Source organism: Desmodus rotundus, chromosome 1 (assembly GCF_022682495.2).
Source record: "Desmodus rotundus isolate HL8 chromosome 1, HLdesRot8A.1, whole genome shotgun sequence".
Classification (NCBI taxonomy): domain Eukaryota; kingdom Metazoa; phylum Chordata; class Mammalia; order Chiroptera; family Phyllostomidae; genus Desmodus; species Desmodus rotundus.
The window spans coordinates 147,225,776-147,251,832 of NC_071387.1; the positions used below are offsets into that span (position 1 = coordinate 147,225,776).

Sequence of the window (26,057 nt, forward strand, 5' to 3'; positions counted from 1 at the left end):
TCTCACAGTTGTATTGTGCTCATTGGCCATTTTGTGGTTTTTTTCTTTATATTTCCTTTAAAGTATTGATTCCTTTATTTTTTCTTAACTGAGTTTATTTTATTACATTTAAGTAGAAAAGTAGAATAATATCATTTGTTTGTGGTTTATATAGTTTTTCTGTTTCTTATAATACTTTAAGAATAAAATTTTATTAGCATTTATTTATTTATACTCTGAATTGGGTTACCAAACATACACAACAAAAATCAAGACAAGAAAAATATAGTAATAAAACAGAATGAAGAGAAATAGATCTGAAGGCACCCCCTCAGGTAAGATAGAAGCTTATAGATAGAGAATTTCTTTCTAGATCTTCCCACAGATGGGGCAACAGGGAACTTCCTCAGGAGAGGAAATACCCACTATTCTCCAGATACTGGAATAGGTGGCTTCTTATCTGCATGAATATTTTCCTTCTTTGTTTTCTGTTACAACAGGAAATGATATTATATAAGATAGATCCCACATGGAGGGAAGAGGGCAATGAGGCCCTTAGTTTTATCCCCTTTGAGGATTTCTTTTCTACTTAGCTAACAGAGAAGAGCAGAACTAAAGAATAAAAATCAGTAGTGTATGCAAGTAGACACCCTATGAAATTCACCCTAAATTATTATTCATTTTTATTAGAGCTCGATAGTCAGATCACACTCATCCTGGAAAAGTTTGGTGTGTTTCCACTGTACCGTGTGCATCTGTGTGTGAGATGGAGAGTGGGGAGAGAAAGAAGGATGGCGAGACAATATGGTGAAGTGTGTGGATGGCCACACAGGAAGGGCTCGGAGTGAAGGGAGAAGTGGGCAAGGCAGGGCTACCAGTCTCCGGAGAGTTTCCTGACCCTCACCCCTACTGCAGCAAGCAGCTTCGCTGTCACAGGCATCTCTTTCATGAGCAGAGTCTTTCCCCTGGCTTGTTAAAAACTGCTTTCATCCCAAAGAGCTCTCTTTGCAGGACAGCACTTCTTGAATAACCTTTCTGCACACCTTGGGTGGTCAATAAGATCCTTTCAATTTTTGCTCAAAAAGTAAAGTGGAAGTGTCTTTTTCTTTTTTCCCCATCCCCCCTCAGCAAAACCCAATGACTGCCTTCCATTTCATCTGAGCCTTGATATTTTTCCTAATGTATTGAACCCCTAAATAAGGAAGGTCTGGAATTAATAATCAGATAGGACATGAGGCTGCCTTATGGAAATGTGTGTCTGATGAGAGGAGCAGAGCACCTGGTGAAGCCCACAGTAAGACAGGAGCCGGCTTCCTACCTGGGCAGGACAGAGGCAGAGACAGGCAAGGTGAGCTCTCGTAAATGAAAGAAGCTTTTATCCGGCCTGCTCACATAAAACTCACAGAAATAAACAATGACAATGTGGTTTTTCTCATTTGCTGGAAAGGTTTTGAAAATGTTACTTTAAGAGGAGGAGGAGATCTGTCTTTATTTTTATCTCTTCTCATTATAGCTATTCCATTGCTACCCTATTTATACCATGGGCTTTTTACAGGTTATGAATCTTTTATAACTATTTTTCAGAAAGTTTCATGGCTGTATTAGATTGTTGGATGTTTATTAAATCTTTATTGAATCCTTATTATGCAATTAATCTGTGTGTCTCGGCACTCTAAGGAGCTTTATTTCATAAACAAATGCGTGTGTGAGCACTTCATCAACAAGATCATGTGGAAAGTGTGCGTGCAGACGCTCAGCAAGAGGAACTTGACAGTGCACATTGTTTTTACTTAATTACCAAGTTTATGGACCTTTTATTCTGAGACTCACTGACAAAAACATTTTTGTCTAGTGAAACACTTCTGGAAAAAATGAAACCCTGAAAATATATTGCAATATATTTTATAATAGACTATTTAGAAGAGGCTTCATCTTATTGAAAAGCAATACAAAAAGATGGAAAATGTAAAAATAGATTAGTATTTCCCCTCTATTTTTTCCTTTTTAAATAAGGAAATGTATTCTAAAAGACCTTTAAATGTTTCTACATGAGGACAAAAATCTTCCAAATGTAATACCTGAATACTGGATATGTGCAAATTAGCAATAGTTACTATATTGATCTTGACATTGTAGGGAGCAGGTAGCAGCTTCTCTGAAATGACAAAGAGTTTTCATTTTAAAACTAATATCAGAGCAGCTCTGTCTAACATACGCCCCTGTATAAGTCATCCAATTTCTGCAGAAAGGTGTTCTTCAGAACTCTTTGGTAGAGCAGGGTGAGTTGAAGCAGCTCCCACCACCTGCAGAATGGGTTTACAAAGAAGCTATCACAGTAAATAACTCAGAGAAAAGTAAGCAGTCCTAATATATATTAGGTCCTTTTCACTTATAGTGTTTTTTCCTGTATTTTAATATAGTATTTAGATTAAGCCTTTTTAAAAATCATATTCATGCCTTAAAATTGTTATTCTCTGCCCTGTATTGCCAGTGGTCATTCTTGTACATTGTAACCTCCTGAAACTCTAATTTAAAAAAAACACTCAAATGAAATGTGTTCATTTTGCTTGGTGACTATCTATATACACATATATATAGGTTTGGCTTTACCAAAACTAAACCCTAAGTTATCTGATGAATTTATGTATTTGGATTTACTCATTCTGGTAAATCAATAAGAGTTTATTTTTCTTCCACCTTTAAAAGTGGTTTGTTTCCAGGGGTAGGTTGCCAAATATAGAGCTCTAAAGTTGGGGAGACCATTTGCTTTAAGTTTGCCCTGTTCTTCTTACTTGGTTGGAGGATAGGGGTGGTGGTGCAGAGTTAAAGGAGAGAGACGGAAGGACCCCCTGAAGAGGTGCCCGGAAAGTGTGGCATTTAAAGATCTTGCTCCTCTATAGACAGTTCTGCAGTAAAGGTGGAAACCCTAGAACAGAGGGAATGCCGAAAGTCTCCAACGGTGATTGGAAGGCCTGGCACATTTCTCTCTGGCATGTGTCGCAGACCCGCGTTATTCTAATAGTCATGTCCATGGGTATCTGCACTCATTAAAAAACAAAGCTAAATGGTCAAAATTGAGAAGTATCTTTAGCAAAGTTCTAACACTGCCTTTTTTACACCCTGATTTCCCCAGCTGTGTTTCACACTAGCACATCCATTCCTTCCTTAGCTTAACTCCCCAGTTGAAAGAGGAGATGTTGATATTCAAATGACTTATAAAATGTAAAAATACTTTAATTCACCAATAGCAAGATCAAAGTAAATTCTTTCTGTTTTTAAATTAAAACTCTAAATAGTCTCTTTTTCTCTCTAAAGAATACCTAGTCTTAAATTAAACCATTGTTGACCCTTCTGGGCCTCTTGCTGTTTAATGAAGGTAATGATTAATTCATAGAGACTTAGGGGGCAGATGGGGAGGGGAAAGTAAAGTTAAAAAGATGGACAGAGCAGAGAGAGCTTCTGCGTGATGGGGTGAATTTAATGAGAATAATTTACTATAGGTAAAAGTAAAGTCCCGCTCTTAGCTTTAATAAATCAATGGTGTAAGTATAGCTTATTCTCTGTGTTGACTAAGAGCTTAGTGGATATGCATAAGGTCCTGTGGCTTTCGGAAAAGCTAATGTGATCATGGCTGCACAACAGAGGAATTTTTCTAGGCTGAGGGACAGAACAGTCTGCTCAATGTAGACATTGCATGAACTGTGTCTGGTCTAGGCACCCTCACTAAAGAAAGCTACCAGGGCCAAGAGCGAAACACATTGTCAATAAGAAATGGATATGACTTGGCAAAAAGCTGATTTGAGTATCTAAAAGGATCCCCCCAGGCTTCCCATCTCTGTTGTTGTTTGCTCTGCCTCCAGAAAACATTAGCATTCATTCACTTCTATCTGCATTACTACTACTCTTCACTTTCCCATAATGCAGTCTCTTCACAGCAGCCAAAGTGCCCTTTTAAACATGTAATACAGCTCATGCTACTATCCTGATTACAGTCCTCCACTTCATTCCATGTGCTTAGAATAAAATCCAAACCCATCCCATGCCCTCTGTACTCTCTGCGATCCAGCTCCTGCCCATCCTTTTAAGCCCACTCTCTACCACCCTCTCTATGGCTCCGGATTCTCTAGCAACATAGCATTTCCATTCCTTGACTATCCCAGAGGGGGCGCATTTCTACCTAAGAGCCTTGGAGTAATGATCCTTTCTGTCTGGAACCTTCTTTCCCTACTCTTCCCAACACTGGATCCCCAATTTAAGAACTACTGTTGTCTTTATTGACTCAACCTATATATTTTTCTTTATAGGACTTACCACACTTAATTTCCCTGTTTAATTGTTGTCACCCTGTCTCTCTTTCACATTAGAATATAGAACAACAGAGATCCTATCTAGTTTGTTGACTTCTTTAATTCAGGCATTTAATTAATATGTGGAAAACTAGAAAAACAAGGAGGCCCAGTGACCAGTGGACAAAGAGAGATGGACAAAAAATGCAGTGGGTATATTGAGTTCACAGTAAAGATATTTATGCAGGAGCTAGATGAATGCTTGATGGAAAAATTCGAGGCTGTTCACTTCATTGTTTAATTATTATCTATTGATCATCTGGTACATACCAGGCACTGTGAAAGGCACGTGGTTATACAGAGGAAAACACCCAGCCCCTGTCTGTGCCTGCCCTCAAGCAATCCAAGGAGGAGGAGGAGGGTATGTGAACAAGACCTCACAAGTGCAGTGTAATGTTGTGTCAGAGCCACACAAAAGATGCAATGCCAAAAATTTGACTGAAGGGTATAGAGAAATTCAGTGGTTCATGAAAGAAAAGGGGACTTTTCCAGGTGGGTCAGGAGTTAAGAAGGGCTTTTTAAGTAAGTCAGCAATAGAAAGAGAGCAAGGTGTCTCCTGGGAAGTGTAATAAGCTTGCTGTGGCCTTAATGAAGGATGTGCAGGGGTAGAGGTGAGAAAGAAACACAGGATGAGATAAGAGAGATGCTCAGGCAGGCATGAGCCAGGTCAGGAGAGGCCTTCTTTGTGTCTGTAGGGAATTTGGATTTTACCTCGTAGGCAGAGGGGAACCATTGTACAATGATCAGATTTTCATTTTGAAAAGATGACCATAGCAGCGGGAGAGTGGTTTCAGAACACTGAGATTGGAGGCAGTTTGGAGTTATTTTGACAGTCAAATCAGAGATGATGGAGGCATAAATTGAGCATTTGGAGGCCATGAGGATACATAGCAATTTAGGAGGTAGTAAAACCAGGGTTTCGATGGGCCTCCAACTGTGATTCAAAAGTCATTCAAAGTTTTAGAAGAAAAAACAATCTAGATGCCATTCTTTTCATTCTTTTTTTCCTTCCACCCCACATAAATTCATCAAGTGTTTTCATTTCTTTCTCAAAAGTTATCCTAAATTTGTCTTTTTACTCTACCTTTATTTCCACTACCCTACTCCAAGATACCACCATCTTTTGTCTAAACTATACAAGAGCTCCCTGTCTTCCACCTTCCTCTCTAGTCCCTCAATAACCCATTCTCCACAGAGCAGCTGTAATCTTTCTATATTTCTCTGGTCTATATAGATCAGAGCAGATGATCTTTCTGTAAGCAAATTTGACTATATCCCTCCCCTACTAACAACTTCACCTCACACTTAGAATTAAACCCCAAAGCCTTTTCCTGGTCTATGAAATAGAGTATCTCTCTGACCTAATCTTAAAATAACTCTGTAACTCAGCCTCATTGTCTTTATTTCATTGTCTTTGTCTGTAGTATTCTTCTTCCAGGCTGTTTCATGGTTTTACTCCTGTTTTCCCCCTCCTTTTAAAAGAATATTTTTAAAATATTTATTTATTTATTTTTAGAGAGAGGGGAAGGGAAGAAGAAAGAGGAGAGAAACACATTGATCAGTTGGTTGCCTTTCCTACACGCCCAAACTGGGGACCAAACCCTCAACCCAGGCGCCCTGACTGGGAATTGAAATGACGACCTTTCACTTTGTGGGAAGATGACCAGCCAACTGAGCCACACCAGTTAGGGTGGTTTTACCCCTTCTTGTCAGTCTGATCTTTACTTAGATCACGGTATACTAATAAGTATCTGTAGGTATTTGTAGGTATATAAATTTATATGTGCAGATATCAAATGTTATTCCTCATTGTAGTATAAGTTCTTTAAGAGCAAAACCCTTGAGTATCTTGCCCTCTGCTGTATCCCAGTACCCATCACAGTGCCTGGGACATAGTACAATGTATTACATATTTTCTACAATGATTGAATAAATGAAAGAAAAGTACTCTGTCTTGGTGCCTTTAACTGCCTTTTTTCTTGAGAGTATTTTAGGGGAATTCCTGTTCCTTCTTTGTCTCATCTGCCTTCCTCCTCCAGTCCGAAGTCTCCCCTTAAGCTGCGTGTTCGAGGAGATAGATGAAGGTGGCTTTTGTTTGCAAATGTAAAACTGGCACCCCTCCCCTCTGTCTGTGCTTACAGTGTTTGCATGGAGTAAGGTGAGCCACAAGTCTGCTCCAAGCGTACCCACTGAAATGGGAGAGCAGAAGGGAGGGGGCAGTAGAATTGTTTCCCTACTGGACCATGTGGCATAGGTGCATGACTGCTCAGTACCCTGGGCCCTTGATTTTCCCAGTGTGATCGTGTAAACTGTGATTTATTTTTGAACAGTTCCAATATAAACATGTGATGATTATATGTTTATGATTATATGAAGGGGTGTAAACTAATAATAACACACTCTCAGGTGTTTTGTTAACATTTGAAGAGCCCCCTTCAGAAATCTACTCTCCAAAGATCTCTAGAGAAATCAGAGATCCTGATTTCCAACATCCTGATTTAAAACTACATGTACAGATTTGCTGAGCTCAGAGATGAGAGAATTTTATTTTCTTTGGAGAAAGGAGTAGTTTTCAAGACATTCAGTTGTCTGGAAAGATGACACAGGGACCTCTGCCTTTCACGAGAAGAGCAAGGACCTGGAATATCTGTCCTTCTATGAACAATGCATGTAGCAAGGCTCACAGACCACCCGGCACTCCAGGTTCAGACCTCAGTTTGTGTTAGCCCTACTGCCCACTCCATCCCTTCACACAGGCCCTGGGGACACGGTGCAGCAAGCAGGCAGGCTGATCTCATCATCAGGATACTGTGTGCTGGCCTCAGAGTGAACCTTTCCTACAAAGTGCTAATCAGAGTGCCCACAAAGCAGAGAGGACTAGAACATGACTGAAATTATGGGAACAGGATGTACAATGTTTCTGCACCTGCCTCCTAAGAAATGTTTGTAGTTGAGGTAGAATTCTCTCTGATGATTACTATTACTTCAATGTATGACTAATCATGAGGTTGTGGGGGAGAGTAGGAAGATAACCCCCTGTGAACTGTCAAATGTTGTCTACATTTACTAAACAGTCCAATCCCTGTGAATAGCAAATCGACATGGGTCACTTCACAGAACGGGACGTGCTCAGTTCCCTCGTGACACCCAGGCACCAGCACTTCATGCTCCCCAGCTTTCCATCAGGCCTGACTGGGCAGGGCAGTTGCCATTCAAGAGGGGCCTGCGAGAGGGAGGCCCATGGTGCTGATTGCCTCAGTGGGCCACTAATAAACTGTGCAGCTGTAAACCTTGCCTGGGAAAACTAGGGAGCCTGGTTCAAAACAAGCCCAGAGTGCTGTGCACTGCTTTGTTATACATTTAAATCCTCATGGTGACATGGCTTCCATGAAAAGAAATCTCAGTGTGGGGCTTCAGCAATATATACCCTAAAACTAAAGGGATCTATGTCTCAATTTATAATTCCCAGCATCAGCATCTTGCTAATGTGGATCTGTATTTTCCAACCGCACTTTGTTCCCATGCTTACCCACTTCCCCTGAACCAGCCTTTTCTCATTACAGCATTTTCAAAACATATCTGTGCGAGAAAGCAGACTTCTGCTATTGATGGCTCAACTAGTTTTCTTCGTAGTCCATCCTGCAAAAGTACAAATTTAATAGCCTTGACTCTGAAGAGGGAGAATGATATCTAAAGATCAGCCACTAGAAATTTAATATTTTGGTTCATTAAAGAAAATTGCAGTTCAAACACAGAAATGTTATGTGACTTCCAAAGTTTATATAAGACTTACCGACATTTTTCAAGAGAGTCAATTTAGCAGAGTGGGTAAGAAGAACATGGCTTTCTGGGCCAGACTGCCTGAGGCTGAATCCTGGCTCTGATACAGGCCAGCCGAATGATCTTGTAAAATTTACTTCACTGTGCTGCAGTTTCTCTACCTGTAAAACTGCAAAAAGAGTGGCAACTGTTACATAGGCTTGATTTAAAATTAAATTCTGTAAGACCCGAGAAGTGCTTACAATGTGGCTGAAACTTATCTTTTGAAAAGTATACTTATCAATACTTTTCTGGTCATCCTGAATAATAGCTTTGATACAGGAAGCTTATTGTAATGGAAAGAACGGCTGGGTCCTATTTTCGGCATGTCTACCAACTAGCTCTGACTTTAAAAAAATGATCTGACCTTTCTGGGCTCTTGCCCTCTTATTTATAAAGAGAGGGATTGGCATAGATAATTTCCAGTTTCTCTATAATACTAAAACGTTATGATTCTTCAGTATCATTCCCCTCTTGGAAGTTTAAAAAAATATTTTAAAAGAGACTCTGAAAAAGACAGAAGAATAATATTGTATAAGTGAATGGAAAGGAGACAGTGTGATTACATTGCTTTTGACTTGGAGGCAGAACCACTGGGTCCAGACCTGGCCACTTACTTGTGCTTCTTAACCTGTCCGAACCCTCACTTTTTCTTCTTTTCTTTGGGTCTGATCTGGCCCTTGGCAAGTACATTGACTGGAAGATGAAAAAGGAAAAAGCTTTGAATGAGGTTAAGTGGTCTAAAGACGGGTTTGATGTGTGTGTGGTGGGGTGTGTGTGTAGGCACACATCTTGTCTCAAGAAGCCTGAGAAATTCAATGTTCAGAGACAGTACAAAAATCAGGCCAGTGATCTTGTATAAAAAGAGATCAACTCCTGCACCTCACAGGATTAGAACTGAGAAAGCTGTTATTTATTTTTTAATTTAAATATTCATAACCCATGACGGAAAGACTCACTCCTGTATGGCAAAGAGCTCTCTCTCCTTCCCACACTAGGTACTGGGTTGTCCTCTTCAACTGGCATTCTAGTCTTGACATCTCTGCAACCCAGCTCTTCCTCAGGGGCCAATACGGGCCTCTCCCTGTCCCAACGAGACAAGTCTCACTATTTCTAGTCAGATTAAAAACCTTTGTGTATCAAATACAGAAATTTCAGTTTTCAAGCTTTATCTCATATGGGAAATCTTGCTTTTAGTGAAAAGTGATTCTATTTGCTAAACTACTAAGTGATGAAACAATAAAATGGCCAACTGGACCATCACCTTACCGACTGTGCATTGACCCTTTCCTCTAGCAGAGGAGTTCAAAACTTCCGGGAGAGCCTTCGCAACAAAGGGGCTGTTGTCCAAAACGTGCACGCAGGGCATGAGCTGAGGCCAGGGTGCTCAGTCAGATCCCCTCACTCACCCTGAGTCTGACCCACAGGTAAGCAAGGCTGCCTGAGCTGCTTCTCTCTTAAGGGCATGGCTAGAACATTCTGTACCCTGCAGCTGTATAGTATAGTTCAATTAGGAAGTGTACGTGAACCTTATTTGTGGACTAGACAACATCCTTCCAATTAGGTGATTATTTTAAGCTCCCAGCTAAATGTGCCTTAATGATCCACTCTACCTTTAGAGTTGGAAATAGTTCATCTTTTCCCAAGAGCTTGAAGTTGCCTATACTTTTCCTCATTTCTTTAACTTTATGCACTTTCTTCATACTTGAGACATGATCGTTAACAATACTTATTCTGTGGCATTTTCTGTGTATAAATTGTAATGCATGCTTTTTATTGGCATCCTTCCATGAGCCCTTATCCCTGTACTTCTGAGCTTTCCTTTTTGTAGCACTTAGTTTGTACAAGTGTAAAACACGACGTGAACTATAGAAATCAACTGGTCGCTTTATATAAAGCAGAATTTCATGAAACATAGATTTAAATATATATTTAACATATTGATTTCTGGTGCTTCTGTCAGAAAACTGTGAACTACAGCAACAAGAAAGAAAATAGGGGAGTAACTTCTTCCCTATTGCCAGCCCAGGGATAGGCCCTCTCCTCAATGTATCTGTGTCCACCATGGTTGCAGTCCTCCTGCCAAACCTAGAAAAAATACTCTAGGTTATTATTTTGGAGCATTAAAGATTTTAAGATAAAACTGTTTTTAAAAAAAAAAACAGACCGTGAGGAGTTGGCCTCGTCAGGGAGATGTGAAGGGTGCTGCTACCCACGGACCTGGAATTGAGAGCTGGGCTAAGGTTGCTAATAGCCTTCCCTCGCACGGAGCTGCCCACACAAGTGACGCCCACAAATGGGAGCACGCACCCCAAGGGCCCCAGCTGCCTCTGTGCTCTGTAAGTCATGTGACTTTACCTTCTAGTCCCAGGAAGCATACTACCCTCAATGATGAGAGGTGCAAGTGCCCTCAGGGACATAAGCACGTCAGGTGGATTCTACCTATCATTTCAAAACCTAATTCAGTATATGAGTTTTTTAATGAGAATATAGTATTTTCCTTGTGTCAACCATTAGATTTGCGGTATGTTTTAGAGAAAGGAGCAAGGACAAAATGATTTTTAAGTAGACATCATAAACAGCTTTTGAGGGACCATGCACGTTCTTTGCCACCATCTCCTGTAACTCCCATGCCATCCCTGGAGGGAGGTACTGTTTTTACAAGGAGAACACTGAGATTCAGAATGAGCAACTTTTCTGTGTTACTCATTCTGAATCTCCAAAGTAGCCAGTCATAGAACCATTTCTAAAATATATTCAGAAAACTGTCCTCTTATTTACTAATTTTTAAATTTGTGATATTGTGGACGATTCTTTTATAAAATGACCCAATATTACACATGTTGTATTAGTCAGAGTTCTACAGAGAAACAGAACTTATAGAAAATATGTGTATGTATTTATACATGTGTGTATACACACGCACACATATATATATATATAAATATATACAGTTTGATTGATTGATAGATTATAAGTAATTGGCTTATATGATTATGGAGGTTGAAATGTCCTAAGATCAGCTGTTGGCAAGCTGGAGACTCAGAAAAGCTGATCATGTAGTTTCAGCCTGAGTTAAAAGGCCTGAGAATCAGGACAGCTAATGGTGTAAGTTTTAATCCCAAAGTTGGCAGGCCTGAAACCGAAGAAGAGCCAATGTCTCAGTCCAACTCTGACACCTAGCAAATACCAGTGTCCCTCTTACTCAGCACTTTTGTTCTACTTTAACTGATTGGATGAGATCCACTCACATTAGCTAGAGCAGTCTGCTTTATGAAGTCTACCAATTCAGTTGTCACTCTCGTCCAAAATCACTCTACCAGACACACCCAGAATAACGTTGGACCAAATGTCTGGTCCTCCACGACCCAGTCACACAAAGCATGAACATCTCACATGCGGTATATGGCTCTTAGGCAATCAGCACTGGTTTGCTGACTGCCCACCCTGTGCTCAGCTCTGTCAGGCACTGGAGAAGATTTCAACAAAGCAAAGCATACCGAATCTTCCCTAGAGGAACTGGAGAAGGCAGGGCTGCTCTGACCATCAAGAGGAAATGTTCTTTGGGCCCCTGGAGCGTTGCTGTCTGTTAGAACTGGAGGGCGACCCTCCATTTCTAATGTGGAGGGGGGATAACAGGGGGAAGAAAGAGGAGGGTAGTCAAGGAATATGTATAAAGGACCCATGGACAAAGCCAAAGGGGGGGAAAATTGAGGGTGGGAGGTGGGCGTGGGTAGGGCAGGGGAAATTGGTGGTGGGAAAATGGAGACAACTGTACTTGAATGACAATAAAAAAAATTAGAAAAAAAAAGGATGGAAAAAAAAATGGAGGGTGAGCCGCAAATATGAACCACATGCGTAGTTTCAGATTTCCTAGTAGTCCCATTTAAAAAATACAAATTTTAATAACATTTTACTCTGTATTCCATAACTTTATAATATATAAGTGACATAAAAATTATGAATGAGCTATTTTACACCCTATCTTTTTGTGCTAAGTCTTTGAGCAATGTGTGCTTTCAGCTATGGCACGTTTCAGTTCAGTCCAGCCACGTTCGAGTGCTCCACAGCCACACACGACTAGTGCATTCGGTCAGTGCTCTACCTCATGTCTCACTGTGCTGTGAGGCTTGGACTGAGTGCCTGGGGGTTCAGGGGAAAGAGCATCTGTTTTCAAGAGAGGTCTACATGATGTTTTCTCGGGACAAGCTGCCTGGGAAAATCAGACTTGGGTCAATGGCAGCTGCTACCTATCTACAAACTGCCAGAACTACATGGTTACAAGGTTATCTGTTTTGTTTTGTTTGTTTTGTTTTCTGGACCAGAATGGGCTTGTTGTTGGGCAGTCCTGCTTGTAGCTATTAGAGTTTTTTTTTAATTAAGTTTATTGGGGTGACATTAGTCAATAAGATTATATAAGTTTCAACTGTACATTTCTATGATACATCATCTGTATATTGCTTTGTGTGCCCACCACCCAGAAAAGCAGACACACAGACCAATGGAACAGAATTGAGTTCCCAGAAATCAATTCACCTGTGTATGGGCAAATAATTTTTGACATAGGAGCCAAAAACATACAATGGAGAAAAGAAAGCCTCTTTAATCGTGATGCTGGGAATAAAATTGGAAAGCCACATGCAAACGAACGAAACTTCTGTTTGTCCCCATGTACAAAAATGAACTCAACATGGATAAACGACCTAAATATAAGATCTGAAACAATAAATTACATACAAGAAAACAGGTACTAAATTTAGAGACCTTGGTCTTAGGATATTATGTATTGACCCCAAAGGCAAAAGAAGTAAAGGCAAAAATAAACGACTGGGACTATATCAAACTAAAAAGCTTCTAGCTCTATTTCTACCTCTACATTACCCATGTCACTTCTTTCGCAAGTCACATTTACTGTTCTATGCCACATGAGAAGCTAACTCCTGGGTCTGGGGGAGCACAGACTGGTGTGTGAAAGAATGAACTAAATCACACTTTACACATGCTTCTTATATTGCAAAAGAATCAAGGTAATAATACTAGAGTAGCACCAGATTTTGCTGATTCCTATGAAACGTACATAATATTATGCATCCCTCTCATTTCCAGTTCCCACCAGCAGCCCCGCTGTAGATAAAGTTCTGTAGTTTCCCCTGAGGATACTTTATATATCACATCCCATACTCTTTTTTTTTATCATTAATGTTTTTATGTTCCATTTATTTATTTATTTATTTATAATTAATTAATTAATTTATTTTTATTCAGTTACAATTAAGATAATGGGAGAATTCCACTTCCAATCAGCCTTTCTCCTGCCCCCTGGGTTACTGATAGTGAGATGCTACAGGAGTACTCTTCCCTCTTTCTGTCTCAATGAGGCTTTTCTAGGCAGACTTTCCCATAAGGGCATCTCTAGGTCTATTTGCTGCCCTCCTCCATTCTTCATAATCTTGAGTCTCTTCCAGCTCATGGAACTATCTTTGATGGCATTTTTTTTGAGTTTCAGTTTGAGGGTGGGCAATGTCATTGACATTTCATATCAAGGGAAAAATTATCTCAACTTTTAAGGGACCAGGGCCACAGAAAAGTAGTGGCTGACCCGTAATTTTGAGATAGATTTATAGAATAGATTTAGAACCTAGTGCTCATTGTTTTATAGTGGCATTTTTCTTAAAATGTAATTTTGCTTAATGAAGCAGAGAACAAATTTTTTAATATCCTTTGTCCTCTTAGATAAAAATTGTCTTATTTTCCCCAAGGAAACAATATTTCCTGAATAGTGATTAAGGGGTTTTTCCGTAGAGAAGGAAAAAGAATTTCATCTCCTGTTAACATTTACATTAAAGTCAGACTTAGTTAAGTTATATAAATTGTAGCTAATTCAGGCACTTGGGCCTAGATGCAGAAGTTTCGAGTCAACTTATATTTAAGTTATTGCTCCTTTAAGTGGAAAACCTGTCTTCTCCTCTCTTCAGAAGCTGTATGACCATTGTTTCTTTCTGGGGCAATGTTATGTCCTTTGCAAGGAGCTCCCCCCTCATTTGTGCCAAAACACCTGAAATGGCACTTCCTTCTGACCCCACCTCCAGCACTTCCTGATGCTTCCCAAGGTGCCTCGTTCACTCCCCTAATCTGACACAGTGTGCACTAAGACTCACCAAAGCTCATATATCTCGGCAAACCAGCTAAGCCAAATTAGAGGAAAACAGAAAGAGCTGATAGAGAAAAGTGTCCACTCCAATGTACTAAATCATTTATCATTGCATTTGCTTGCCCTTCTACATATTGCATTTTCCTGATTTCTGTCACCAGCTTTTATTATTAATATGCACTTTACAGTTATTATTATTTCAATGTAGAATTTGTGGAATTAGATTCCAGTTCTCCATTCCCAAGATTATCCAATTTTTTATATAAAAGCAAGAAAACAGCCCACAGAGCTGCAGAGCTAATTATGGTAGTGTCTCTCACCCTCTGCTTCACTAGACTTTTATTTCTTCAGTTTGCACTTGCACAGGCTAATATGAAGCTTCCTTTGTGCAAAAGCCAACCTGACTCCTTCCATTCCTTCACAGGTGGGGTCAGCTTGTGTAGGGGTATCTGAGAAAAAAGAGCAAAGGAAGGGGATCCATATCAGAGGTGCATCCTGGGGAACTGAGGACTTAGAAACCAAAACCACTCTCCAGAACCCAGCCTGGACTTCTGAGGCCAGGTGTCAGGGGTCATTTCTCTACCAGACAGAACCGTTTGATCTAGTCCCCGTGAAACAGCTCTCGGCGATAGTGCCACCAAGCTAGACAACACTGGCTTATTTTATCTTTACTGTCTTAGAGCTCAAGGTGGGAAATTCAACTCAAGAATGGGAGTGCAGCACAGAAGGGTTGTTCCCGTTGCCAGGGCAGCAGGTGCAGAATAAGAAAGAGAAGCAAGGCATCCTCTCTCAGGACTCCCAGCCATCTGTGGGTGGTTCTCTACAGATCCCCAGAGACTGGAGACCCTTCAGCTGACAAGGTTTGACCTTAAATCATGAGCTCACCCATAAGGCCTTGAAAAACTTACAGTCTCCTCCTAGAAGCCATTTTTATATGACAGAACTGCACACGCAGAATACCATCTCCTCCTTAACGTGTCTCTTCATGTCATCCACGTGTCTCCGAGTGATTAGAAGCCAGATTCTACAAATACACAAATGCTCTGTTTTCTAATCATTTATTCTAATTATCTTAAATTGTTTATAACTGTGACCTAAAGCTATGGCCTACACTTAACCACGTAAGCCTCTCTAAAGGCATTTGGCATGATGTAAGTTTCAATTTATTTTTCTATTTGTCTTTCCTAATCTTCACACCAACTCTTCACTATCAGCCTAACACATGGGCTTTCCGGAAGAAGGCAAGAATGAAGTAGTTTCTCTGAAGTTCTTAGCTGGTTGATAAAATCACAGGTTTTCGCCCAGTGTTTCTTAAGTTTTTTCTGGGGCTGGGGGATGGAGATCACAGAGCTACTCTAACCTGCTGAATGCTATAGACTCTCACCAAAAATAATTGCATGTGCAAACAAATTCACACTTGCAGGTGATTTTACAATTCCGTGAAGTCTATCCATCAACCCCAGATCCACCCATGAAGCCCAGAGCTAGCACTTTGTGACTGTAGGGAAATCTTACCTCCCAATGAAAATGAAAACTTGTCCATCAGATTCTAATTATAAAGAGACAAAATTCACAGTGTAAAATAGTTTGATCGCTTCAGGTCATATTTTAGTAATAGTGGAAGTAATAATTCTTACTATTTAATCAGCTTGGATTCAGATTTCAGAGGAATATCCATATTAATTAATCAAAGAAATAAAAATAATAAAATGAGGGTCATCCTTAGACTTTTCCAGACTAGCATGTGCAAATGATATTTTTCTGGGTAATTTCAGTCTACTTCCCCCTCTGGGTAACTAGGCAATTTATAAGAGCATGCTAATCTACCAGGAATTATATGGAGCATCTTTGGTCTTGATATTTTGAGAGTTTCTGCTATTTTTAAGAGCATCTGATCCTTACAGTTTGATCCTGCAACCTACTTTTTATTTCTATTGAGACAGGAAGAATTTTATGGTAATTGTTTGTTATGTGAAGGGTCATAACAAACAAGTATATGATCTCTTATTCAAATCTTTAGTGCATTTATTATCTAATAACTTCAAGCAAATCATTCTGTACAGAGAAGTTTGCTTTAGCTATATATTATGTTGAATATATGGATTATAACCCTGGCATTTACATCAAATTTTAGTGTTCAAGACAAGAATGCAATAACATGTTGTAAAAGCTGATTTATCTGGCATCCTATCAGGATTTTCTCTACTTACTAATATATTTGAGACCATTAATGCAAACACAGTTGATATGGGTGAAGCTGAAGCACAATCAGACCCATTAGTGATTGTTATATTCATAATGTTGCATTGTGATGTGCCATCTTTTACTCTCGTATCTGAAAGTTGGTAATTTATATCTGATAGACTTGATAAGCCTGTCCTCAGAACACTCTGTAACAGTTTCACTATAAAATAAATTGCATAAACAAAATATAACCAGAGACATTGAAGTTAAGAACAATCTAACAATGGTCAGGGTGGAGTGGGGAGGGGACAGTGAGGAGAGGGAATTACAGGAACTACTATAAAGGACACACGGACAAAATCAAGGGGGAGGGTAGAGGTGGGGAGGGAGGTGGGTTCAGCTGGGGTGGGGTGGAGGGATGGGGAGAAAAGGCATACAACTGTAATTGAATAACAATAAAAATTTAAAAAAATGAATTGCATAAATAGTATAAAAACTAAAAAATATGGAAAAAAGCAAAGAATACAAAATTTTTAAAAAGCACCAGTAACCCTCTTCCCAGAAAGGCTGTAGAACAAGAGTGATTTCTAATAGGAAAGTTGAACTTATGTCATGAGGGAAGAAATTTTAATCCTTCGTCATCTATCATATTTGCTTACACTTTATTTTTTTCACTTCAGCATGACCTTTGTTTTTAATCCCTGTTTCTTTTAATACAGTCCATTTTTGTAGTGTATGTATGATGCGAAAGAAAGTTTTTAAATTTAAAGTTTGTATAGCATAGTGGGTGGGAGCGTGGGCTTCTGAGTCAGCTCTTTCCAGTCCAAGCCTGGCTGCCACTTTCATGCCACGTGAACTTGACCAAAGTGCATTTTTCCTCTGTCTTAACTTATCACCTGTGAAATGGGGGAGGACAATTGTCATACCAATGTCATAGAAACAGCTGTCCTAATGGGGAATGCATGAAGTAATATATGTCAAGTTCTTAAGTGCATTATCTGGTATTTAATAAATGTAAATGATTATGCCGGCTATTATTGTGAACATTGGTTGCACTTTTGGATAAAATGCTACGCAGCAGAGAGAAAGGAGGAGCTTATACCCTTTGCAACAGCATGGATGGAACTGGAGAGCATTATGCTAAGTGAAATAAGCCAGACGGTGAGGGACAAATACCATATGATCTCACCTTTAACTGGAACATAATCAACAGAAGAAAAAAGGAAACAAAATATAACCAGAGACATTGAAATTAAGAACAATGTAACAATAGCCACAGGGGAGTGGGGAGGGGATAGTGGGGAGAGGGGTCTATAGGAACTACTATAAAGGACACAAGGACAAAATCAAGGGGGAGGGTAGAGGTGGGGGAGGGAGGTGGGACTGGCTGGGGTGGGGTGGAGGGAAAGGGAGAAAATGCAGACACTTGTAACTGAATAAAAAGAAATAAATTAATTAAAAAAGAACAAAGATTACAAAATCGAGAAAAAATTTTTTTTTGTTTTTTTCTGATCCTAAGTTTTATAATGCTATTATAAACAATACTTACTTACATGTGCAAATTAGGAAAACACCTTTCCCTGAGTAGTAGTTTCTCCCCATCCTTTACCATCAACAGTTTACCATGTTAAATTTTTGCTATAGCTCTAACTATAACTATATATAAAAACATATGTAGTTGTGTGTGTATATATATATATATATATATATATATATATATACACACACATATATATACACCCATAAAGAATTTGTGTAGGTACTTTTAAAGGGATTATGCTAACTGTCCTGTTGTAAATATTCCTAATTTTTTTCACTTGATAAATGCTAGAAACCTTTCCATATCAATACATGTAAATATTGTCTTCATAAGGGTTTTGCACATTTTTCTATAGTTTATTCATTTATATTTTTTAACTGTGTTGCTGCTGTAAAGGAAAGCTGTTAATTGGAATTTTTATCTTATATTCAGTTCCCCTACTAGATATTCTTATTAGTTTTCTTAGTTTTATTCAATTTTTTCTTTGGATTTCCTAGCTAGATATCATATCAAGTGTAAAAAATATAATTACATCTCATCATTTTCCAAATTTAATGATTTTCTTGTTTTCCCTTCCTTATTGCCTTGGCCAAAACTTCCACTATAATGGTGAATGATTATGAATGCTATCTTCCTATTTATGTTCTTGATTTTAATAGGATTGTTCCACTCATTTAAATGATAAGTTTGTTCGCTAAAGCCTTACAGTCATCCTTGGTTTCTTTCTTTGTTGCATAATTCACATCCAATCCATTAGCAAATTCAATCGAAAATGCCCTCAAAATAGAGATACTCCAGTATTTGCAGTTCCTCTACTACTACTCCCTAGGTCAAGCCACCGTGATTTCTTCTTGCCTGGTGCTGCAGTAGCCTGGTAAGTCATCTGTCTGTATCCATCCTTTCTTCCTGACAGTCTATCAGCTGGAGCACTCAGAGTAACCCTTTTAAAATGGAAAATATCTTGTCACTCCTTGGGGTCAGGGGTTGTAATCATTTTAGAAAAAATCCAAGTTTTGCAAGGTTCTACATGATCTGACCCCTGACAACTTCTCCAGCCTCATTTCCTAAAATGACTTTTTTAAAATGTCCTATACATTGTCTCTTTTTCTATTATTGAATGATTAGGGTGACACTGGTTCACAAAACCATACAGCTTTCCAGTGCACAACTCAATGAAACATTAACTGTCCACTGTACCGTGTACCCAGTGCCCAAAACAATGTCTTTCTGTCCTCATTCCCCCCGCCTTTGCCCACCTCCACCTCCCCAGCCCTTTTTCCCTCTGGTTGTCACTACCCTGTTGTCTGCGTCTGTGTGTTTTATAAACACTTCATAAGGGTTTTGTAAACACACAGGTGCAGACAAGTGTATCTGTATGGGACCACAAAAACCCCCCAGAATTTATCTATAAAAAATTGTGTATTTATTCTTACACGTTTATACTTCAGTCACTTTCAAAGTACTCTCTATTTGATGCAATACACCTAGAGAGACTTTTTTTTCACTGCTCAAAACAGTTTTTGAACTCCTTGATTTTGATGCTTTTTAGTGCTTCTGCCATTTTTTGTTTCTTTGCTTGCTTCACCTTTTCTACATGGGCAAAACGTTTCCCTTTGAGGACTTTTTTCATCTGGGGAAACAAAAAAGAATCACTGCAGGTGAGATCAGATGAATAGGAAAGGTGGGGCACGGGGGTCATGATGTTCTTGGTCAAAAACTGCTGAACACAGTATGCTGGCGGCAGGTACGCTCCTAGATCACCTATCATGAAATGGGCAATTATGTTGAAAGAGTCTTCAAAAAAATTCACTGTAGCCATATGCAGCCTCTCACAACCACGCCAGCTGGTACACTGAAACAGATGGGTTCCTAGATTATTCATCTGTGGAGGAAGCCTGTACTACAAGGGGCTTGCCTTCCAGAAGATAATTCCAGGACTTGGGGGTCTCCCATTGTTTGGTTTTTGCTTAATCCCTTCACCTCCTTTAATCTAGCCCTTCAACCTCCCTCTACCCTGACAGCTGTCAGTCCTAAAACTCTTGCTACCCTCGCTCTTTTTTCAGTCTTGCCAAACTGGCCTTGTTGCTCCTCAAACACGCCAAGCATCCTTCTGCCATCCATGCTTTAGATTTGATATATCCCTTCCTATGGGCTGTTCTACACCCAGATATTTCTGGGCCTCCTTCACCACTTTATATAGATCTGTGCTCAAATGCCTCCTTAGAGAAATATTTTCTGACCACCTTATTGACAATAGCACCTCGTTCATTGCTCTTTGTGTCCTTTTACTCATGTTTTGTATTGCTAACAATTAAAAATACTTGCCTTACATTATGTAATAATTTATTTGCTTGTTTATCATTTCCACTGTAAGGTTATAAGTTCTTTAAGAGTCTCTCTTTATTGTGCTTGTTTCTTTATCCAAAATGATTATGAAACTGTCTAGCTTGAGGACATAGTATGTATTCAATATATACTATTTTTAGGATGCATTAGTTAATGGCTTCAATGCTTGCCCAATGCCCCTCATGAGAAGTCACACTTACATTGGCATTTTAAACACTCTGAGAAGTCTGGCAATTCTGTTTAACCTAAGGCTTTCATGTTTCACATAATCAGCTGGGCATGATAGACTTTTTCCCCAAGACATCACCATTAAGAGCTTACATATAGGCTCCCAAACTCATTTTATTCGGCCAGCATCATCCTAATTCAAAAACCAGGTAAAGACACTACAAAGAAAGAAAATTATAGGCTAATATCCCTGATGAACATAGATGCTAAAATCCTCAACAAAATATAAGCAAACCAAATATAGCAATGCATCAAAAAGATCATACACCATAATCAAGTGGGATTTATTCTGGAAATGCAAAGTTAGTACAACATTTGAAAATCAATAAATGATAAAATCCAGCACACGTTTTTAATAAAAACTCTCAGCAAAGTGAGATCAGTAGAAGCATACCTAAACATAATAAAAGCCTTATATGACAAACCACTGCCCGCGTCATACTCAACAGGCAAAAACCACAAGTGTTACCCTTAAGATTGGGAAGAAGATAGGGATATCTGCTTTCACTTCTATTAATTCAACACAGTACTAGAAGTCCTGGCCACAACAATTAGACAAGAAGAAGAAATAAAAGGCATCCAAATTGGAAAGGAAGAAGTAAAACTGTCTTTTTTGGCAGATGACATGGTACTATTCATAGAAAACCCCAAAGATTCCACCAATAAACTCCTAGAACTGATAAAGGAATTCAGTAAAGTAGCAGGACACAGAACTAATATCCACATGTCAATTGCATTTTTATATGCCAATAACAAACTAACAGAAAGGGAAATTAAGAAAACAATCCCACCCACAAACAGAATAAAATACCTAGGAATAAACCTAACTAAATATATAAAAGATCTGTACTCAGAAAATTATAAGACACTGAAGAAAGAAATTGAAGAAGATACAAATAAGTGGATACACATAATGTGTTCACGGATAGGAAGAATTAACATCATTAATGTCCATACTACCCAAAACAATCTGTAGATTCAATGCAATTCCTATCAAGATTCCAACGATGTATTTCACAGAACTAGAACAAATATTTCAAAAATTTATGTGGAACCACAAAAGGCCCCACATAGCAATAGTGATCCTGAGAAACAAGAACAAGGAGGAATCACATGACCTAATGTCAAACTATACTATAAGGCCATAGTAATCAAAACAGTATGACATAAACACAGACATGTAGATCAATGGATCAGAATAGAGAGCCCAGAAATAAACCCACACATTTATAGTCAGTTAATATTTGGTGAAACAAGCACATACAACAGACTGAAGATAGTTTATTCAATAAATGGTGTTGGGAAAATCAGACAGATAGTGCAGAAAAATGAAACTAGACCATATTTTTACACCACACATAAGAATAAATTCAAAATGGACCAAAGACTTAAATGTTAGACACAAAACCATAAAAATCCTAGAAGAAAATATAGGCAGAAAAATTTCAAACATTGCTCATAGCAATAGTTTATTAGAAATATCTTCCCAGGCAAGGGAAACAAAAGAAAAAAAATAAACAAATGGGGCTACATCAAACTAAAAAGCTTTTGTACAGCAAAGCAAATCATCAATGAAATAAAAAGACAACCCACAAAATGGGAGAACATATTCAGCAACACATCTGATAAGGGCTTAATATCCAAAATTTATGAAGTACTTACAAAACTGAACACCAAAAAACCCAAACAACCAAATTAAAAAATGGGCAGAGGACCTGAATAGACACTTCTCCAAAGAGGACATAGAGATGACCAGTAGACATATGAAAGGATACTCAATGTCACTAATCATCAGAGAAACACACATTAAAACCACAATGAGATACCATCTCACACCTGTCAGAATGACTATCATCAATAGATCAACAAACAAGTGCTGATGAGGATGTGGGGGAAGGGGAACCTTTTTGCATTGTTGGTGAGAAGGCAGACTAGTGTAGCCATTGTGGAAAGCAGTCTGGAGATACATCAAAAAATTAATAATGGACCAGCTTTTTGACCCAGCTATCCCACTTCTGGCAATATATTCAAAGGAACCCAGAACACTAATTCGCAAGAACATAAGCACCCCTATGTTCTTTGCAGCGTTATTGACAATAGCCAAGATATGGAGGCAGCCCAAGTGTCCATCAATAGGTGAGTAGATAAAACAACTGTGGGACATTGACACAATGGAATAGTACTCAACTGTAAAAAAAGAAGAAAGTTTTACCCTTTGCAACGGTATGGGTTGACCTGGAGAAGAGTATGCTAAGTGGAATAAGCCAGTCAGAGAAAGACACATACCATATGACTTCACTCACATGTGGAATCTAATGAACAAACTGAACTAACAATGAAAATGGGGATGGGCTCATAGAGGGAGAGCAGATGACAACTAGTGGGGGATGGAGGAAGCGAGTGGGTGGAAGGATGGAGCAAAAAGGAGAAAGACCTCGTGGAATTGGACAACAGTGTGGTGATTGCTGGGGGGAGAAGGGTATATGGAGACTAAATGGTAATGGAAAAAAAATACAGTAAAGATTAAATTAAAAAAGAGTTATATAATATTGCTCAGTTGAACCTAGGCTTGGGAACCATATTCTCTCTCCCTCTCTCTCTATTTTTATGATTTTCTAATCAGTTTAGGATGCGTGTCCATCTAGCTTTAAATTTAAGTGGGTTTTTAAAGCTTATACATATGATCTAAGTGTTAAAATAAAATAATTAAATTTAAATATTTTCCTGGAAAATCACTCACATAATTATATAGTTCAAATGGTATAATTTTTATATACTTATTTTCATATATTTAAGAAAAGCCTCTGTATACATGCTTTTTTGTACTTTACACATTCATAATATTATTTTTGTGTCTATGCTTTATTTATGTATGTTTTGGTCCTTTGGCAAACATACTAGAGTTTGTGTGCTGTGGCAGTCTTTATTAATTGATTTCATTTATTCGATTATTTATTTCTTTTAGTGGTAAGTAGATTCATTCTAATTCCTCTTATTCTCTTTTACTTTAGTTGAATTATAGCAAAAAATAAGATGCTCTAGGAGTCTGTTTCAGAGTGTATTAAGACTCCCATACAATAGATGCTGTATTTTGTGTATGTTCTTTTTGTTAATGTTCCAGAGAGTTTATGGAACACAGATTTTATTTATTTTTGTAATCAAGCCAGATAATTGTATTATCAATGTCCTCCTCAATTTGTAAGTGTATTTTAAATTACCAAGACAATAACACTGATTTTTTTTAATTTTTACTGTTTTGATTTATAGATCCTTATGCTATGTTAACTGATGTGTAAAGTTTTATGGCTATTATATCAACTTTGTGAGTTATATTTGCATCTGTCTTTATGACTGAAGCTGCTCTGTATTTGTGTTCTTTTGTCTGCCTTTTTAAAATTTTGGTAACAAGGTTATGCTAGCTGCATAAGAGAAGAAAGGAGAGATTTATCACTTTTTCTTTATTCCATAGAAAACTTTGTGTAAGATTAGATTTTTAAAAATATCTTTGATAGAACTTGCTGGAGAAGCCATCTGCACCTGTATTTTTTTTGTAGGATGGTTTTATGGTATTTAGTAAATGTTTCAATTCAATTATGTTTTCTTGAAGAAATATTTATACTTATTTATGACTTCTAATATTGCTATGGAGAAGTCAAATGTCACTTTGTGTTGCTTCTACGAATTTAATCTATTTCTCTGCTGCATTTAAGATTTTCTCATCTTATTTTCTGCAGCTTTGCTGTGATGTAGCTACATATGGGTTTGTTTTTAGTCATTTTATGAGCACTTTTTTAGGCCTATTGAATAGGTTGTTTTCTTTCATCAATCTGAGTTCAGATGTCAGTTTCTTCAAACATTGCTTCTGCCTCATTTGTCTTCTCTCATCTTCTGGAACTCAGATCAGTGTATGAATATGATAGATCATGGCTTTTAATGTCTCTTATTCTGTCTGATGTATGTCCCGTATTTTTATCTCCACACACGGCATTCCAGCTGGCTTCTTCTGATCTATCTTCTAGTTTATTTATTTTCTATTTAGTGGTATTAAACTTAGCTACTGAGTTAATTGCAATTTTTTAGTTTGATAACTCTAGTTATTCTTCAGTCTTCAGTGTCACATTTTACTTTTTTCATCTGCTTATTATTCAGTTTATATCTCATTGAAAATAGTAACTATGACTGTATTATTTTCCATATCTGATCATTCATAAATATGGATTTTGTTTCTGTTGTCTGTGGTTTATATTGGTTTTGACTATTGTCTTTTTATGACATATAGTCTTTTATTATATGCTGTAATATTGATTTGGAAATTTATGTTTGAGAAATAATTTGAGACTTAGACCAAATCTTCTACCAGAGAGGAATTCTGTTTTCTAATGACAGGTACCTGAGAGTAAAAGAAGTCTGGGATCAAGGGTTGATGATTTTCTGTGATACCTAGATGACCTTCCAAAGTACCCCAGTTTTAAGAGTGCAGCATCTGCTTCTTTTCCCAAGGAACACCAAATGGCGGATGATGCCAGTGCTTGGGGGGTGCCAGCTATCTCACCCCTGACCTCTGGAAAGAGACTGCTCACCAAGTCTCCCTACCAGGAATTCACCGACCATCTCGCAAAGACTCTAGGGGCCCTGGAATGGGAGGCTTCGGTGGCTTCCGAGGAGGATTTGGCAGCGGCATCCGGGGTCACGGTCGGGGTTGAGGCCACAGAGCTCGCAGAGGCAAGGCCGAAGATAAGGAGTGGATCCCCGTCACTAAGTTGGGCCGCCTGGTCAAGGACATGAAAATCAAGTCCTTGGAGGAAATCTATCTCTTTTCTCTGTCCATCAAGGAATCTGAGGTCATTGACTTTTTCTTGGGGGCATCCCTCAAGGACGAAGTTTTGAAGATTATGCCTGTGCAAAAAGCAGACACGTGCAGGCCAGAGGACCCGGTTCAAGGCATTTGTTGCCATTGGAGACTACAATAGTCATGTTGGTCTGGGTGTTAAGTGCTCAAAGGAAGTAGCCACTGCCATCCGTGGGGCCAACATCCTGGCCAAGCTCTCCATTGTCCCTGTGCGGCAAGGCTACTGGGGGAACAAGATCAGCAAGCCTCACACCATCCCTTGTAAGGTGACCGGGCGCTGCAGCTCTGTGCTGGTGCGCCTCACCCCAGCACCCAGGGGCACTGGCATGTCTCCGCCCATGTGCCCAAAAAGCTGCTGCTGATGGCTGGTACCGACGACTGCTACAGCTCAGCCAGGGGCTGCACTGCTACCCTGGGCAACTTTGCCGAGGCCACCTTTGCTGCCATCTCTAAGACCTACAGCTATCTCACCCCCAACCTCTGGAAAGAGACTGCTCACCAAGTCTCCCTACCAGGAACTCACCGACCATCTTGCAAAGACTCACACCAGAGTTTCTGTGCAGAGGACCCAGGCTCCAGCTGTGGCCACCACATAATTTTTGTACAAGGAAGATA

The 26,057-nt window shown here is 38.9% G+C and overlaps 1 pseudogene; it reads left to right on the forward strand.

Moving 5' to 3' along the window:
• The first annotated feature begins 1,210 nt into the window (after positions 1-1,210).
• Positions 1,211-26,057, forward strand: LOC112307218 (small ribosomal subunit protein uS5 pseudogene; annotated as a pseudogene).